The sequence below is a fragment of the Gnatocerus cornutus genome, chromosome 6 (assembly GCF_029298725.1).
Source record: "Gnatocerus cornutus isolate USDA-ARS CGAHR chromosome 6, icGnaCorn1.1, whole genome shotgun sequence".
In the NCBI taxonomy this organism is placed as follows: domain Eukaryota; kingdom Metazoa; phylum Arthropoda; class Insecta; order Coleoptera; family Tenebrionidae; genus Gnatocerus; species Gnatocerus cornutus.
Window position 1 is genome coordinate 18,844,011 of NC_142238.1, and position 19,248 is coordinate 18,863,258.

A 19,248-nucleotide genomic window follows, 5' to 3' on the forward strand; every position below is an offset into this window, starting at 1 on the left:
TTCATAACTTTTTAACAGTTTTCTTCCTAAAATGGTAAAATTTGGAAAATTTATTGCTTTAAACGAGTTTATTAATCATGCTAAATCGCAAAATTTTCGAGTAAGGAACCAACGTTTTGGAATTTTTTTTTGAAGACGAACAAAAATTTTCACTACTTTATTAAACTCCGTAACTTTGGCAGTTTCCATCCTAAGACAGTAAAATTTGTAGAGTTTAGGGTCTTTGACCTGTTTATTAATTGTGTTAAATTCCAACATTTTTGAGTAAGAGAAAGAATTTTTAGAAACTCATTTTAAAGAAGACAAAAATTTTCATCACTTACCATTAAAATTCTTGACTTTTTCAGTTTTTATCTTAGAATAGTGAACTTTGAAGATTTTACTAATTTAGGATTCCTTACAAACTATGATTAGTTCCAAAATTTTTGAGGAAGAAACTGAATTTTTAGAAATTTTAATTATGAAGACGACCAAAAATGTTTACTATTTTTTATCAAATTCCGTAACCTGGGCAGTTTTCAATCTAAGACAGTAAAATTTGGAGAGTTCAATGCGTTTAACCTCTTTATCAATTGTGCTAAATTTCAAAATTTTAAAGTTAGTTAGTTTAATTTTTAGAAATTTTTATTTTAAGAACGACCAAAGTTTTCACCCTCAAACAATAAACTTTAGAAAATTTACTACTTTTGATCCGCTTAAAAACAGTGCTAATTGTAAATTTTGAAATTTTACAGTAAAATTCGATCAATTTTAAAGACTGTCTTAAAACATGTAGGTATTAGCAGTTCAGGAAAATTTTGCTAGAAGCAATACAATTTCGCCCCTGCTTGCCTCCAAACTTTTGGTACAAATTGCACTTGAATGGTGTCTGTTAAAGTGGTAGCAAGATGCCCAACTGGTAGGCGCGGTTAAAAAATGGCCAAGAACCCCTGAGGATGGTACAAAAATGGGCGTCCTCCGCAAGGGTCACGGACCAGAACGCACCATTCAGAGAAATGATTTTCCAAAAAAGACATTTGAAAACGAACCAGATTACGAAAATTTTCGTCGGCATGATCAATATTTCATCTGCAGCTTATTAAACCGCGAAATAAAATACATAATGCATGGCATTACGATAAAAAATGAGCCTACGTCATCCATGACATCACGACACCTTCACTTTTCTGCCAAACAGAAAGAGAATAGCAATGAGGCTCGTCCAGCGTTAGATCAAATGTCGTTCTAAATTTAGGTTTCTTAAATCTTAATTTACGGCTACACATGTCTCGTCCATGTTTATTTTCACAAAACATTAATTTCCAGGTTATTACCCTCCCTTGGATAAAGTTATTATTTAGGCGATTTTAAAAAAGTGCAAGCAATTAGCGTAATTTGCGGATGATGGTGATTACGAGGACAACTCTTCAAAGAGTTAATAAAGTAATTTTCTAGCGTTGTAACCGGTACTTCGATAACTTGTTACGACGTGAACTCGAAGGAACAAACTGCTCAAGTCTCGTGTGACCAAACACTGATTATAGTAATCTCACACTCGCCATCTTAGATAGGTTATAGATTAATGGCAACATGGCGGCATGCATTATGTATTTTTAGGGGCGATTCTCGTAAAAAATAACGCCATCTCATGTTTACAATTAAATTTAATTCAAACAAATTTGAGCTTAATAACTCCTATACACCAAGACGACCCATTTCTTAATTAACGCCGGTACCAAGGTACAATTATACTTAATTTAAATTCAAATTTCTACGGGATTAACTAATTAAGTGACTCATGTAATGACTTTATTCACTGATCGTGTCTGCCCGCTCCAAATTACCTCAATTTGGGGTAATTTCGCTTTTCTTTTAATTTTTCAGAGAATGATGAATACGAAATTGAAGCTCTGGAAAGCTCATTTGAGCTTTTAATTTATGAATTCTTTAATGTACGTTAAAACGTGGAAATGTGTGATGAGAGACGAGTTTAGGGTTTCAGCATAATTTTACGCTTCATGAGTATATGACTTTAATCAAGGCGAAATTACACACTTTAGGATTACTCTGACCACGAAATAATTGTTTTGTAATTGGTGACTGACTGATGGCATTCTCTCGTTTCTTCCATAGTCACAACAATAAGAATCCATAATGGAATTATTATTAATGGCGGCGCTATTTATCAATATCTATTTATCGAGACAATTATTAATTATCATTATTGGTTTATTAAACAACTAGTAATTTAACTATTACAAATGAAAGGAACTTAGTTTGAGGTTGCGGTCGGAGAAGCGACGGGCGCTAGCCAAAAATACGAGCGCTTTGCTTCTAATTTAATTTTTTTTTAATTTTACTACTAAATCTAATACACAACACAGAGTTCTAAAAATAAAAATTCCAAACATTAAAAATAGTTATTAAGATGTAATCAGTTTAATAATCTCCTGATTATAATAAAAGTTACGTACGCGATTATGGTTAGATATGCAGCGAATATACACAATATAATCTTTGTTTTTATACATAATTTATCTAATTAGTGGTCACAATTACAGATAATTATGCCCATGATCGCTAAATATGGGAGAAGTAATTGTGGGCTTAATTAATCCGTTCGACTATTTAGAAGAGAAATTGAGCCAAAACTAATGTCTCGTTTTCCTGTATTAATTTAGATTGAATTAGTTATTCCGTGGATGATTTAATTTGACAAAAATATTCACTTTCTAAGTCTTGTTCTGACAAGTGAGTATTTATTTAAGCAAAAAGCGCCAATGAAATCAATGCAGGTGTGTTAATTTGACGTGTTTCTTCATTTCCTGCGTGCCCCCTTTTTGCAGCTCTTGGAATCTCTCGAGTTACATAAAATAGTAAATACCAGCACATTAGGAGCGTGTCTATTTATTAGGTATTAACTTTTTGCACTATAAAAATGTTGATGCGGTCCCAAGTTGTAATTTCCTCAATCTAACAAGGTACATAATTCCACTTATCATTTCAGCGTGCTAGAACGTAATTCGTTGAATAATTTCACAATGTAAGTTTATCGAGGATCTTTTTGAACCTAGCATGCACGTGATTCCACTTATTACTTTCTCGACATCATTTATTAAGGGCGCATGTAATAACAGTACAAGTTGTTAAAAATAAGACTCACCCGTTGCAGCATCGAGAGAAGACTAGCTTTTGGTTGCATTCTGCAAATTGTGAAAGTTGACCACAATCATCGAGAAAACCGACATTTTTGCATAACGTAATTTACAACTTACCCCATGACGCAACCCAGCGTGGTGTCTTGCAAATTTGCTTATTATAGAAAAATGGTCCGGCGACCATATGCTAAAGTGGGTCACTGTAGGTATTGTTTCTTTGGACACTGCGGCGTGGAAAATCTCTGAAAACCCAGGAGTTGGGCTGGTAATATATTCAGGATGATTATTGGGTTCATCAGACAGTGGATGAATGTTCCATTGTTCATATCTTGTGTGCAACCTCCGCAGACACCCGACGCAAACTGCTGAGATTCCTCCAAGTATTTGAAATCCATAAATTAACTTACCTGCAATTACGATTTACAATAGACGAAGGACGAGATAAATATGGGCTTTGAAACCTCGAAAGTGTCTGCTAAAAATAAACTCTTTAAGTGCGAACCCATTCAAGTTGCAATATGCAAATACCTTGGAAAGAGGAGCTTTTGTAAAGGTTTGCGGATCTAAATCGAAGGACGGACCTGATATATGACGGTAATTTTGCCTTTCGGTCACTGCTCGACTTTCCTGCCATAAACTCATTTATACTTGGCCAAAAGATAATTGACCACAAATTTACTGGGGATTTTGGGATTGTGTTTCAAACTTTAGTTTCAAATTAACATTGCTCATGTAAAGAAGTTCGCTCGTTTCGCAACTTCCATCACTGCTAGTAATAAAAATTGTAAGTACATGAAAATTTGTTTTTATTATTTCACTCGCCCGTCGCTCGCTGGATCGACATATTAAAAACATTCTAAATTACACGATAAAATTTCCACTCAATCTCCACTTATAACTGTATTTTTACGTTCCTACTTACCTTTATGAGGTCATTATAAAAACATGTCATTACTTATCTACAGTTCCTAATTTTTAGAATAAGGTCGTCAACTTTTGCTTCCTTGGGTTTGGCTGTTTATTTGAATTATATCTTTATTAGCGATCATCAAAAAATAAGTGGATCATTTGGAGCGGAACTGGTATTATTATCTCCATTACATTTGTGGTAAATAGTGGTTTTATGTTTAATTCTATTGCAGTGGAAATTTGTGCATTTAAAGAGCAATTCGCTTTATTTCAACACTGAACATAAACAATACATTTTAAAAATGTCATTTAATTTTCCTTCTTGTTATTACTCTGTTTAAAAATTTACTAATTTACGCCAAAATTTCCAAAGTTTCTGATAGTCACAAATATTGAGTCCAATTTACAAATTGAAGCTTTTGAAAATAAGTTTACACTTAAAAAATCAATGTTACTTTTATTTATTTATAAATAAATTAAATTTCTACAGACCAGAACAATTTGCTGTGGATTTCTGAAAACATTTAAGTCAACAAATTTTGAACGAAATTTGTAGTGAAGCAGTGGAAAGTTGTTTCTAAAGTAGAATTGCCTCCTGATTTTAAATCCGAAGCCGGTTTTGTTCCATCAGGCCAGAACTCAGATATATTTGCAAAATACTTTCTTTTTAGTAGTTCGCGTTTTCTTTCGTTTCTTCCAGTTTGCTCAACAACTTGCAAAATCATAAATTTCATTGAAATAATAATTAAACAATCTTCCCAAAGAACTATAAAAGTCGCCGGAAGAATTAATTTTTGACTAGATATTTGAGAAAAACTGATTATTTGACCCGTTTTTGCATGGAACTCCTAAATTGGTGGTTTTATTTTTTATTGTGATGCGTCATTCTAAGGGTTGAGATATCTGCTTCCTCGCAGTGTTAAAAAAGTTGCTCTTGCCATTTAGAAGGTACGTGACAAAGAATATAGAGGAATTGTTAAAAAAATTGTGTTTTGTTAACTTTGTAAAATTTTAATTTAAATAACCACAAAAATGTAGTTTTTTGATAAATTTATCGTTTCTAAATGATTTCACTGGTCAGATAGATAAAAATTAAGCGGCAACTCTTAAAAGTTGTCGTCCGAGTTTTTTATAATTTAAATAAATTTATAGAAGTTTTTGTATCGATCTAGATAATTTTTTCGACCCAGATACGTTTTTTGTGAAATTGATGCTGATTTGCATCGATTACTACCACCAGATTGTCTTGCAAAAAAGTTCAAATAAAGATGAAAAATGAATTTTCGGTGAGATTCAGCTCTCCATTTTGTGCTAACTTTCCAACAGATTGGCAAGTATTTGTGTTTAATAGTTACTCATTATGTTTCCCAGAAAATTCTGAAAAATTCCTGTCTACAAGTTCCACCTTCTATATTTTTTGTCTAAAGGCAAACTAAGAACTCTTCATCATCAAGAAGTTTTTAAAAATGTATTCTTTTGTGCTGCGTTAGCATTAAAGTCATTTTAAAACTCAATATGTGTATAGAAATCAGGATTTTTTAAGCAATGGCATTGATTTTTTCTGAAATCGTAAAAATATAAGAAAAAGTTTTATTTTTTTGAAAAACTGTTTTTGTCCTGTAACTTTAAAACTATGAGAGATAGCAATGTATTTGTCAACACATCAAAAAGGCTAAAACTCAACCTTTTCAATGATACATTATAATAAAAAATCGAAGTAATAATTTTTATATGAAAGTGGCATTTTCCATACGACTAAATGGCTCTGAAAGCTGATGTTTCCGTTCATTCATTTACGAAAGTAAAAGTGATATGAATATATCCGCATATACCTATCAAAATTGACTTGTTATGAAATACAATGCAAGTCTTGAATTTCACACTCAAATGTCTAGACGATTCACTGCAAAACAACATACATAATAGTAAAAATGGTCGTTTCTGACAAGTCAATTTTGACACACGTGTGCAGATATATTCATCACACTAGTGACTTTTACTTTTGTAAATGGATGTGCAAAAACAGCAACCAATAACTATGTGGAATACGTCACTTTTAACATTTAGAATAGATAACACATGAACTATTGTGGAGACTTATAGTTTTTTCCAGATGATAGAAGGTCGTAGGAAAAATAGTGTACATAACTCGTGGGAAAGTGTCTGTCTTGCACTCGTGTGAAATTGGACACTTTCCGTACTTGTTATGTAAATATCTATTGAGTTATATGGAAAATTGCATTAGTTATATTGAAAACAACTGAAACCCGCATTTTTTGAGACATAAGATCCGTTTTTCAAAAATTTTATAAGACGTACTTACCCTAGCAATAAGTTTTATAAGTCGTTGAAAATCTAATTGAATTAGCTTTCCAAAACACTCAAGCAATCCCATAACTTCAAGAAAAAGTGGAGAACTTACATTTTTAAACAGTAGAATCTGAAATAATAATTTTTCAAGAATATCTTTGAATCCGGACCTGGTAGAGCAAAACGGTCTCCAGATTCGGAATCAGGGGACTTTCCACTTAAGAAATGATTTCAGTTCGTTCCAAAATTTGATGACTAGTGTTATTAATTTGTGCTCAAATGCAATAATATTAATTTCTAGTAACGAATAAATTTATATTTCCATCCCAATTTATTTAAAAACAAACCAACAGCTGTAATCTCCTCAAATTTCGTTGCTCTACTTTCAAATAATTGTAACAGAATTACAGGCCCCATTTGAAAATGCTAGAAATATGACATTTCTTCTTTCCGATTCTTGAATCTAGCAGAGTTAGAAATAGCCCAACAATACTGTATACCCAAATTTTATTGCTTATTATTTGGAAAAGATAATGAGAAGGCATTAATAATTATTTTAACACAAAATAAAATAAAAAATCGAGCAAAACTCGTGCAGTAAATGAGCCCGACCTGACCACTCTTAAACAAAATGGAATGAGTTTTAAACGTTTTAATTCCAACGTTCCGCTCGATCGAGCACCACCTTCAGGCACACCAATAAAGTAAAAACAATAATATTTCCCCGTCTCGCTACAACATTGTTCATTGCTGCAACCCGACGAAGAATAAGTAGTCGAAGCTTATGTAACGTAGATAAATAATAAAAAAACAAGCATAAAACAAGTTTGATGCGTCGGTGGGTGCCATTGTCGGAGGAATGTGAAACACGAATGTGTTCAGGAAGGTTACAAATATGATTTCGGATGATGGAATGCTCGTGTTATGAATAGCTTGGTCCTAGCTTATATTTCAGTGGGGTAAAGCCAGGTGCTGTGAAGCTCAAAATTTATTTATAATTGTCAATAAAAGGCCCAACCTGTTTGCGGCAGTTCATCAAAAAGACATCGCGGTGATGTTAGAAAGGTACAATTGCGTCCAAAAATAATGCACCAGCATCGGAAAACATTTTGAGGGCCTCGCCGGGGCAGGTCCAAGTCCGTTCTTGACCGTCCCAGCACATCATAAAATGGTAATTCTTCAATGTTTGCAAAAACCCTGTTCTAAAATTATTTAGATCTTATTTTGCTGTTCTGTGATCGTAAAAGAAACATATAAATACGGTGGAGCGTTTATGACTTTAACTTTTTAAACAGTTTCCACCAAACTGACCGCAAGACCCTATAAACATAATCACCCTCAAGTGGTGGGTCTTGTCTGATGACCAGAATTGATCCTCAATAAATTACAGCCTTTTTGTTGATTCAAACTTACTGGAATTGGGGAAAAAATATTTGGAAATAAAGTTTCAGGACATACAGACAAAATATGTATAGTAGATTACACAAAATAATGTTTTATTAAGGGGATAAAATTGTCTTCTGGTAATTTTTTTTATTAGTAGGTAAATGGAATATAAAGAATTGATAGAGCTATCAACGTGTGAAGTTAAGTTTTGTTTTAATCTAATGTTAACTTGTAATAATAGAGTTGACGAATGATTAAAATTTAGATTAGCTTAAAAGTGCAGTATAAAATTTTTCAAATTTCGCTTAAATTAAATAAAAATATACAATTGTCAATTTTGACATGTCAAATCACTTGCTCTCATTGTTCTGTAACTTTTTCACTTACTAGTTAGTAGAGACATAAGTTAATTACTAGTGAAAATAATGAAGAAAATTTGAGTTTCTTAGGTCCCAAACAATGACAGAAAATGAATTTTTATGACAAAGTTAAAAAAAACTATATTTTATAGCTAGAGACAAATAATTAAAAAATTATAAAGTCCGTTTTTTAAAGAAACACCACCAACACCGCAATTTTCCCCTGCATTACACCCGACAACGTTGCCTAGGGAGATTTTTGGTGAGAAAATATTTGTCAATTTTTTGACATTTCTGAAAATTAGGCAGTGTTTCCGTTAAAAACGTGTTTCTTTTACAGCCTGTTGGATTGCAAATCGGGATTTAATAGACTCGGCACAGCCTGGAAGGCCGTTTTGTGTAATCAAATTGTCAATTAGGCAGCTAACCTATTTGATTTTATGACCAAAAAGTCACCATCGACGATGTTGCCGGTTGTAAAGTGCTGGGAGAGTGCGGTGTTGGTGGTTTTTTTAATAAAAAAACGGACTTTACACCCGGTTTACCGAAACAAAATTAAATTCTTAATTTTGATCAATAGTTATTTACAGTCGCGTTACTTACATTTTACAGCGCGAAATCAGTTTGAAGCACGACGGCGTAGCTGTAAGTTGGCTGTAAAATGGTTAACGCACAAGAGTTGTATTAAACTTTTTGGCCGAAAAACTTTTAATTTAAATAATTGGGTTTTTCAAAATTCATAACTGTCACACTGACAAATTATTAATTGATTATTATTAATTGAGATAATAATTTAGGTAGATTCCACTTTGGGGGGGGGGGGAGGGGTGAAAATATTTAACATTATGTTAAAGTGACATAAGTAAGTTGAAAGTTTAATTTGATTTCAATTATTGCATTAATCTGGCCTTTACTTAGTTACTTACTATTGATCAGAATTATAAATCAATTCTAAAATTTACTTTTTTAGCAATGAAAGTGAATTATGTGAAAAAAAAAGAATTTTAAGAAATAAATTAGAAATTAAAAATTACATCTTTAATTAAAATTAATATTTGATTCCATCATCCACCATGTCAGCAATCAAACTTAATTAAATGCGTGATTAATTTAATCGCAATCATCTAATAGTGGAAATGAGGTCATTGCTTAAAAATACAAACATTGATTCAAAATTTCTTTCAATCATGTTGTTTAGTCGTCTCAATCTGCATGAGTTTTCAAGTGAGTTGTAAATAAAATTTGGTTGTCTGACAAAAACTGACCGCTCAGATCTCAAGCCCAAAAGTTCTAGGGGTAAAATGTATTGTTGGGTGCATATTATATTCATACCATGGTGCATTATTTTTGGACGCAATTGTACAATTGAATGAAATGGCGTTTTGAGCCCACTGCAATTACTGTCTTTTTGCGGTGAGTTTAACAACTGCAATTTCGTTCGGAGGCGGATTTTCTTGGAATGAATCCGATTTTGATCGTAATGATGTTTGAGAATTTTTCCGGTCCGAGCAACAAATCACCCACAGATAAATTTCACGTGCTACCTATTGTGCCGTGCATAAATCATCCATCATTTTCAGTTCATGCTCGAGATGTGTGTAGGTATCGTACACTCATTTTTATTTTACACGGAACGAGTTCTTTAGGAACGTCACGAGTTGTTACAAAATTTCAGATCGTGTTTGAGTGGTATGGAGCAATTGAGAGAATTTTAGGCGGTTTCCTCCAGGTGGTGTTAGAAAGTCAAGAATGGAAGCTCGCCGAAGACAATGCTCTTGGTCTGAAATTAATGATCTTTCTTAGAGTTCATTGTGATTTCGAGTGTCTGAGATACAAATCTGTTGTAGTGAATATTAATCTTTGGTAGTTCCGTGTAATTAATAATTCGTACCCTCTGTATTAACAGTCGAAGAGATTGGCATGCGAATCTGTATAAACTAGAATCGTTTGAAAGCAAATTCTAATTTCATGAATATATTAGCATAGGATAAAAGTCAGTGAGCATTTGATTTGGCGAGCTCCCCGAGCTAATATGCAAACAGAACGTACCCAAACCGCAGTCGGTATTAAAAAAGTCCCTTTTGTATAGAAACACTATGAGCCACCCCTTCAGATATCATATTGACATGACAGTGCCTTAATGATACTTCCCCTCGATGGTGATTAGACGGTGAGAGATGCGCCTCTTCGTTCGTTGCTAGCTCACATTCAAAGATTTCGCCGATGCTGTTTTGTCCCACATGACACAGGCCCCGCCAACTGTGCCACAGACACTGACAAATGACGAACTGTCACCGAGAAGGAAGACTGATATGGCCGCGCCGTAGCTATTCCTCTATGCCGCTGAATTCCATGCGACACACAGCCATTTTCAAAAATATTTCCCTTCTCTCATATTTTCACTGACACAATGATTTTTTTCTTTGTGGAAACGAGAATAAATATGAGGCATTTTTCGCTCTAATAATTATAATAGTACCCTGTCTCTAATATATTTCAATTTTATTTTTATGATTAAGGACCGCATATTTCAGGGCGGACATTGCGCAGGGAAAAAACGCATTAAAAATTACTAGGACAATACACATGATTGCCACCTACACGCTCCACAATCAAAGCGCAAAATTACCCTGTTCTTCGCTGCTATCGATTGAGAATAATTAAACGAGTTAAATTAGATGAGAATTTTTCGAACTTGTAATTTTGTTAGATTTAAAAGTGAAGTAATAAAGTTTAATAAGATCACTACATTTGGCCTGTTTTTTAACTGTATTTTAAATCCAAAAATTGTAAAACCAAATTGGCCAATATTTTATTTTTACGATAACATTTTTAATTATGACCTGTAATTCTGATAATTTTAACGTTATGCCAATAAAATTGAGAGAACTTTGATTATCTAAATGACTTTAATAAATTATGAAATTTTCGAACAAAAAACAAGATTTTTATTTTTTAAGGCGGTTTGACACGATCACATTAATTTTTAAATAAATATTCTCGTGACAAACAGCGAAATTGGAGTAAATATTTTTGCAAAAACATATTTGCAAACAAAGTTCAAAACGTGTTCTAAAAATTCACAGATAATTTTACAATTCTGCGTTGAGTTTGGAGATTAGTGATCAAGAAAAAATTTTCTGCATTAATTTTGGGAGAAATCTTAAACGTCAATTTGAAAGAAAAATTCTCAAATTTAGATGGGTCCAAAATTTATAATGTTTTTAGTTCGGATCTGTAAGTTTGCAAGATTTTAACCTAAAAGAATAACATTTGAAGAGACTATTAATCTTGCCTTGCTCTCAAAATAGTAGAACAAAACTGTCAATTTTTGGAAATATTTATTTTTAAGAATAGATGAAAATTTCCAATATTTTCAATTATGACCTGTAATTTTGGTAATTTAAACGCTGTACAAAAAAAAATTTGGAAACATACTAATTTTGATTAGCTTAATAACTTTGCTAAATTACAAAATTATCGAACAAGAAACAAAATAGTTAAAAAAAAATATTTTTCAGATGGATCAAAAATTTTTAATAATTGCTTTAAGTTCAGATCTGTAATTTTGGCAAATGGGAATGAAATTACAACATTGAAATTTGGAGAGGTTATAAATATGGTTCTGCTTTTTAACACTGCCAAATCTAAAAATTGTTTGATAAAATCGACAATTTTTAGAAAATTTTGTAAGTAGGAAGAGACGAAAATTTCTAGTACCTATTCTATATTATGACCAGTGACCTAATTTTTAAGATTATTCCAGTAAAATTTGATAACTGATAAATTACAAAACTATCGAACAAAAAAACACAATTTTTCAAAATTTTTATTTTTCAGATGAGTAAAAAAATTCTAATATTTTAAGTACAGGTCTGTAATTTTGTCAGATCTCAACCTACAACAACGAAATTTGGAAAAAATATTAATCTTTCCCTGCTTTTTAACAGTAGCAAATCTAAAAGTTGTCAGTGTTGAAGAATTTTTATTATTCAAAAGGGACGAGGTTTGCCAATAATTTTAATTAAGACCTGTAATTCTGGCAATTTTAATGCCATGCTAGTGAAATTTAGAAAACTTACTGCTTTTAGTTAGCTTATTGTGATAAAAAATTACAAAACGATCAAACAGCAATCAAAATTTTCTAAATTTTTATTTCTGAGATGACTCCAAAACTTCGAGTATTTTAAGTTCTGGTCTATAATTTTGTTAAATTTTAATCTTAAACAATGAATTTTAGACAGATTATGAATCTTGTCCTGCTTTTTAACAGTACCAAATCTCAAAATTGTAGGACAAAACTAACAAATTTTAGAAATTTTTATTATTAGGAATTAGACGACAATTTCCAATATTTTTAACTTTGACCTGCAATTCTGGTTGTTATAACACTATGTCAATGAAATTTCGGGAACTTACTAATATTGATTATCTTACTAACTCTGATGAATTACAAAATGATCGAACAAAAAACACAGTTTTTAAAAAATTTTATTTTGCAAACTGCCAAAAAGTTTATAATATTTTAAGTACAGGACTGTAATTTTATTAGATCTCAACCTAAAACAATGAAATTTGGAGAGATTAATAATATTGTCCTGCTTTTTAGCAGCACCAAATTTCAAATTTGTATAACAAAAATGAAAATTTTTAGGAATTATGTATTATTATTAGAAAAAGGCTAATTTCCAATATTTTTAAATAGGACCTGTAATTCCGATAATTTTAACGGTATGCAAATGAAATTTGAGGAACTTACTAATTTTGATTACCAAGTTTGATAAATCAGAAAATTATCGAACAGAAAGCAGATTTTTTCGTTTTCAAAATGTTTATTTTTTATTTTTCGTTCGTGTCTGTAATTTTGTCATATTTTAATCTAGAGCAATGAAATTTGGAAAAATAATTAATCTTGCCCTGCTTTTGAGCAATACCAAATTTCATAATTGCAGGATGAAACTTTAATTTTTAATCATAAAAAAAAGAAAAATTGCAATATTTATAATTATGACCTGTAATTCTGGTAATTTTAAAGCTATGCCAATGAAATTTGAGGAACTTACTAATTTTGATTAACTTAATAACTGTGATAAATTACAAAATTATCGAGCAACAGAACAAAGACACTTTGACCTGATTACTAGGTCCTAAAATCACCTTCAAACATGAATGTAATAATATAATTTCAAGCAAGGACGATTTTTTTTTGACCATTCGACCTGTATACAAACAGGAACTTTGGCTCTGTAAACCAAAACGTTGTCTGAAACCTCCGTTAAAATAGCCTTGTACTTCCGGATCTCTTATTAATTCTCGTTATTATTTTTAGCCTGTTGTCCCGCATCCCAATAAATCCCAGCCCCGACATCTGTAAAAGCAACCGTTCCGGCAAAAAGTGTATTTTTAAGCCTCTGTAAAATCATTTATAATGCGGCGGCGACTCCCATTCATGCGCCACCGTGCATCACTGCACCGTTGATGATCTCGTTCAAATAACCACAATAGTCACCGAGTAATAAACCATGGAAGTTAATTACTGTTTGAGCCGAAATGAGCGTGTTTCTTATCGATAAGTCGATGATGATGATGCTCACGAAAAGTTGAGTGCTAATTAGAATTCGGGCGTTACGCAAAATGCAAATATTTCCGGTGCTGGGGCGAAATGAAAAGGGGCTGATTTTTCACAAAGTGTGTTTGTAGATGCCGACGAGATTGCGGCGGCGTCGAACATCTGAAGATACTATTTTAATTAAGACTCTTATTAAACACAATTGCGATGAGTTATTGCCACGATAGACAGAGAGTTGTGGCGTGATTACAGGGAAATAGGACGTGTTCTAGTTAGGCGAAAAAATTCGCCAACTTTTTGATTCGACGCATCTGTTCCATTTGTTGCAGTGTTACCCCACCGCGATAATTAATTTCAATTTTTCAAAGCAACACCTCGGATATGAGGTGCCTGTGGATAATGAATGTTGCCAAAGCATTAGAGACACAGTAGCTGTTAGTGGAAAGCTTGTATTATGCAGGCGGTCTTTCCCATCATTCTCCTGTTATACATGATGGATGAATTTTATTCTCAATTTCAATCATTAATTTTCATTTGTCTGCTTTCGTCGGTGATTCACTGATAGCTCTTAGGAGTTACATCATTAATTAGTTTTCGATCGGCGAGGCCATTGTCTGCGAACAGTGTGATGTTGATAAATTTTGATTAACTTGATGCTCTATTAACGATTTTCTTAATCCTTTTCCGCTCAATTTTTGCTTAGCCTCCAATTAAGAGCACCTTTGATCCGGTTTGTAATTGAGGCGCACCTAGTCTGTTGATTTAAAAGTCAGAAGTATTCGAAATTCAATGTGAGCGTCCGTCATTAGCCAAGTTCGCTCGTATAATATGTTATGAAAGTTTGGTGCGAAATCCACGTAAATCTCAGGGATATTTATCAGTTTTTGTCGCCCGCAGAACGATTTCTGATCTCCTTTTTATATTCTGGGCCTTTCTTCCGATCTCTCAATCACGTTGGAAGGCTTGTTTCTTTACAACGCCCGCTGTTACATTATTCATTACCGTCAGCTCGCCTGTTTAGTGCTATTTTGAGCAGGGAACTTCTCGACTGAGATATAGCGAGTATTTTCACTGCAAATATAACGAAAAACTTTACATTACTTTACAGCAACTTGAACATTTAACATGTTTGCTACCTTATGCAAGAGGCTGAGGTGGACAAATGTCGCATACAGGTGCAATATCAAGGCACCAAGACGATTTGTCATGTTATAATTAGACAGACTTTACTCTCTCATTCTGGATCGGCTGCGGAGAAAATTTATTAAATTGCACAGGAAATGCAAACTCTTTGCTTTACACCGCCGAGACGCAAATATTTGACGATGCTAATTACCCGCTCTTTTATCACGGGTTTGATAGGGGGATTAATATAGAGATGCAGCTGTTAGAAGACGCTGAAGAGGCACATCCAACAAGCCACAACGCTTTCTTTGACATAAAGATGTTGTGAGAAATACAGACAAGAATTACGTTTGTAAAAATCAAAAATATTTTCAAATTCTAAAATGTCTTAAGAAATACAAACTAAAAATTGAAAAAATTTGCATTCGTAGATGTAATTCATATAGTTCTGCTGTTGCTACTTTTGACCTGCTTTTTAACTGAGTCAAGTGCTAAAATTTTTGAGCAAAAAACCATTTTTTTAATTTGGTTTTTCGGAAGCAAAAATTTTATTTTTGTTTATTCGAACCTCTAATTTTGTCAGATTTGAAGCTACAGATATGAACTTTAGAGACATTACGCTTTTTAAGTGTGCCAAATACCAAAATTTTAAAGCGAAAAAAACTTTTTGTTCAAATTTTTATTTTTCAAGAAGCCTTAAACTGCCGAAAATATTTAATTCGGACTTGCAGTTTGGTCAGTTTTGAAGCGTTAACTCATGAATAACTCAATCAAATGACAGAATTTTTGACCAGAGAAACGTTTTTTTTAATTTTATTTTTTAGGAAAAACTAAAATTCTCTATTTTTTTTTAATTCGGGCCTGTAATTTCGTCAGATTTTGAACTACAGCAATGAATTTTAGAGAGATTACTACTTTTGGACTACTTAATAACTGTGTTGAATGCCAGAATTTTAAAGCAAAAGAAACATTTTTTTCTTATTTAACAATTTTATTCTTCGGGAAAAGCGAAAATTCTCAAAACATTTCTAATTTGCGCCTGTAATTTTGCCAGATTTTGAGCTACAGCAATGAAATTTCGAGAGATCATTGCTTTTTGACTACTTAACAACCGTGTCAAATGCCAAAAATTTAGAACAAAAAAAAACATTTTTTTTTAATTGTATTTTTAAATAAAGCAAAAATTGTAAACAAAAAAATTAATTCAGACCTGTAATTTGATCAGTGTTTAAGTCACAGTAATAAGTTTTGGACGGATTACTACTTTTCGACTACTTAATAACCGTGTCGAATGCCAAAATTTTTGAGCAAGAAACCATTTTTTTATTTTGGTTTTACAGAAGCAAAAATTTTATTTTTTTTTAATTCGAACCTCTAATTTCGTCAGATTTGAAGGTACAGTTATAAACTTTAGAGATATTACGCTTTTTAAGTGTGTCAAAAACCAAAATTTTAAAGCGAAAGAAACTTTTTTTTTCAAATTTTTATTTTTCAAGATACCTAAAACAGTCGAAAAAACTTAATTCGGGCTTGCAGTTTGGTCAGTTTTGAAGCTACAGCAATGAGAGATTACTACTTTTCAACCATTTAATAACTCAGTCAAATGACAGAATTTTAGACCAAAGAAACATTTTTTTTAATTTTATTTTTCAGGAAAAACTAAAATTCTCTATTTTTTTTAATTCGGGCCTGTAATTTCGTCAAATTTTGAACTACAGCATTGAAATTTGGAGAGATTACTACTCTACTTAATAACTGTGTTGAATGCCAGAATTTTAAAGCAAAAGAAACATTTTTTTTTATTTAACAATTTTATTCTTCAGGAGAAGCGAAAATTCTCAAAACATTTCTAATTTGCGCCTGTAATTTTGCCAGATTTTGAGCTACAGCAATGAAATTTCGACAGATCATTACCTTTTGACTACTTAACAACCGTGTCAAATGCCAAAAATTTAGAACAAAAAAAAAACATTTTTTTGATTGTATTTTTAAGGAAAGCAAAAATTGTAAACAAAAAAATTAATTCAGACCTGTAATTTGGTGAGTGTTTAAGTCACAGTAATAAGTTTTGGACAGATTACTACTTTTAGACCACTTAATAACTGTGTTAAATGCCAGAATTTTACAGCAAAAAAATCATTTTTTTTTATTTAATTTTGGAAATCAAGCCAAAAGTTTTAATTCGAACCTGTAATTTTGTCAGATTTGGTGCTTCATCAATGAAAATTGGAGAAAATACTACTTTCAACATGTTTTTTCATAAAACAGAATTAAAATTATTAAGCAAAGGTAATAAATTTTAGACATTTTTGTTTTAAGAATGAGACTAAAATTACAAAAATTTTCAATTCGGACCTGTAATTCTGGTAATTTCAACGCTATCGCAATGAGACTTTGAGAGATTACTACTTTTCATATGCTGTTTACTTGTGCCAAATCTAAAAACTATAGATCAAAAGTGACAAATTTTAGAAATTTTTATATTTTATATAAAAGTTTAATTCTGATCTGTAATCCTGGAAATTTTAGAGCTAAAACAATGAAATTTACACAGACTACGGCTTTTGACGTACACTTTAATTGTCCCATTTTTAGAAATTTGGATGCGACGCAAATTTCGTGCATTACATATTAATTTGGACCTGTAATTTTTCTGAACTTTATAAACTGTCAACAAAGAGGTAATTTCGTCCTGTAAATTCCAAAATAATACTAACCAAAATTTTGAAATTTTATCTCGTTTCAGTGGGTGGACTTCAAAGAGCTTCAAGCCTGACCGTACCTTTATAAATATACCTAATAAAAAAATAAAACATTATCTCCTTCTGCATCATTTTTGAATTTATTCCCAACAAAATAAATTATCCCCTTAAAATTACTAATTTGTTCTTGTATCTCCACACCCATCTAGACAATTTCCAGGTTATTACATCTTTATAGCAACCGGAAGAAGCAGGTAAAAACAATTTCAGGTGACGAGGTAATTGTTACAATTTGGTCGTTTCGCAAATTTACAAAAAAGTGCGAAAAGTCTTAGCATCTGTTTGTTTTTTGCCGTGTCAAAATAAGTGCTTATTATCCGCGTTTAAAAAATATCTTGCCAGTGATCCAGAAAACGACGATTAATTCTGGACAAATTCGAGCAAATAAACGCTTGCAATTACAAGTGTTGTTTTAGTATTAATGTGGTATTTATGCAACAGTTGTAAGCGATAAGAAAGGAAAAATAATAAGATTATTTAAGCAGCTGTCTGGTGTTGCCAAGAATAATATTTCTCGGGAGTTTGTAAATATTATCCGACGGCAGTTATGTTTTGGTTCATAAATAATTTTTTGTGTGTTAATTTAGTGCGAAGCTCTCGAGTCGTCTAACACCTTTGTAAGATTTCCACGTGTAAATAATACCGTTAGAAATTAATCAGGATGTGAACTAAAATTAGCCTCGCATTTGCCATAAATTCAAGACGGATGCACCTGCTAGTCCATAATTTAATTAAAGCAACATCCTCAAGGTAACATGTCTTGAAGAGTTTCAATAAGACTACATGTTACGTACATACCAATGAGGAGCTCTTCACTTGATGGCAACAACAAAGAAAACTATTTAGTTCGAGCACTTACCGTTGGTTGTAAAAGAGTCGCTAGTATCCAAGGGCATGTTGTTTATTCATATGCTTAATGACTAATCATACACCGGAAAGCACCTGTGTCCACCAATCAGCTTGAGCTATAAGGAACATAGGCGGTGCCACAGGGCCTTGACAAATATAGGGGCCGTGCAGCTTTGACAGTTGCTTGACAGCAACTAAGTGTTAGAGGTGGAGCGATACAAGATCGGCCCAAATCAGAATGGCCCCCTAAAAGGCGCCAATTTTAAAATCCACAACCTCGCACAACCACATTAACTCATAATCTAAATGTAGAATCTAGCGTTCCAGTAATTAGGATGAATTTAATATAACATTACGACGTATTTTATTAATGGCGAATGGAAATAAGCCATTATTGCCACTACAAATAAAAGCATGCTCCTATTATTCATAAAAATATCAGCTTTCCACATCTACAATGAGATAATGACAGGACGCTACTTTTCCAACATTGTTTCGCGTGTTGATCCTTTAAAGAAGAATTAAATGATAGAAATGAAATGCTCGTATATCTTACAAAAATATCGAGGTTAACTTTAGCAATTCGGATGATATGGAGAAAGAAGGAGTACGATGGAAGTTGGAGGGAGCGAGAGACGGAGAATACACAGTTATTGATTTATGTGCCGCCACCCCAGCATTTTCCATAAAGCTGTTTGCGGTCTTGACTACCAGTCCTGAAATATATGGCCAAATAAGTGTTTAGTATGAAGATCTTGAGATCACTTTTCACTAAACTCTTTATCGACTGACTGGCAATTACCTACAGCTAATTTATACCGGAAATTGAACGGAGCTTTGCC

At 32.5% G+C, this 19,248-nt stretch overlaps 1 long non-coding RNA gene across 3 annotated transcripts in view; it reads right to left on the reverse strand.

Moving 5' to 3' along the window:
* LOC148173647 (uncharacterized) overlaps positions 1 to 18,378 on the reverse strand; it is an 84,906-nt gene extending 66,528 nt beyond the window's left edge. For 2 of the 3 annotated variants that reach the window (XR_015770267.1, XR_015770264.1), the window contains exons 1-2: positions 3,255 to 3,526; positions 3,143 to 3,182 (exon numbers count right to left, since the gene is read on the reverse strand). This is a non-coding gene — a long non-coding RNA (uncharacterized LOC148173647). Of the gene's footprint in view, positions 1 to 3,142; positions 3,183 to 3,254; positions 3,527 to 18,355 lie in introns of those variants that run through there. The other variant, XR_015770265.1, reaches the window with a different exon arrangement.
* Positions 18,379 to 19,248: the final 870 nt, after the last annotated feature.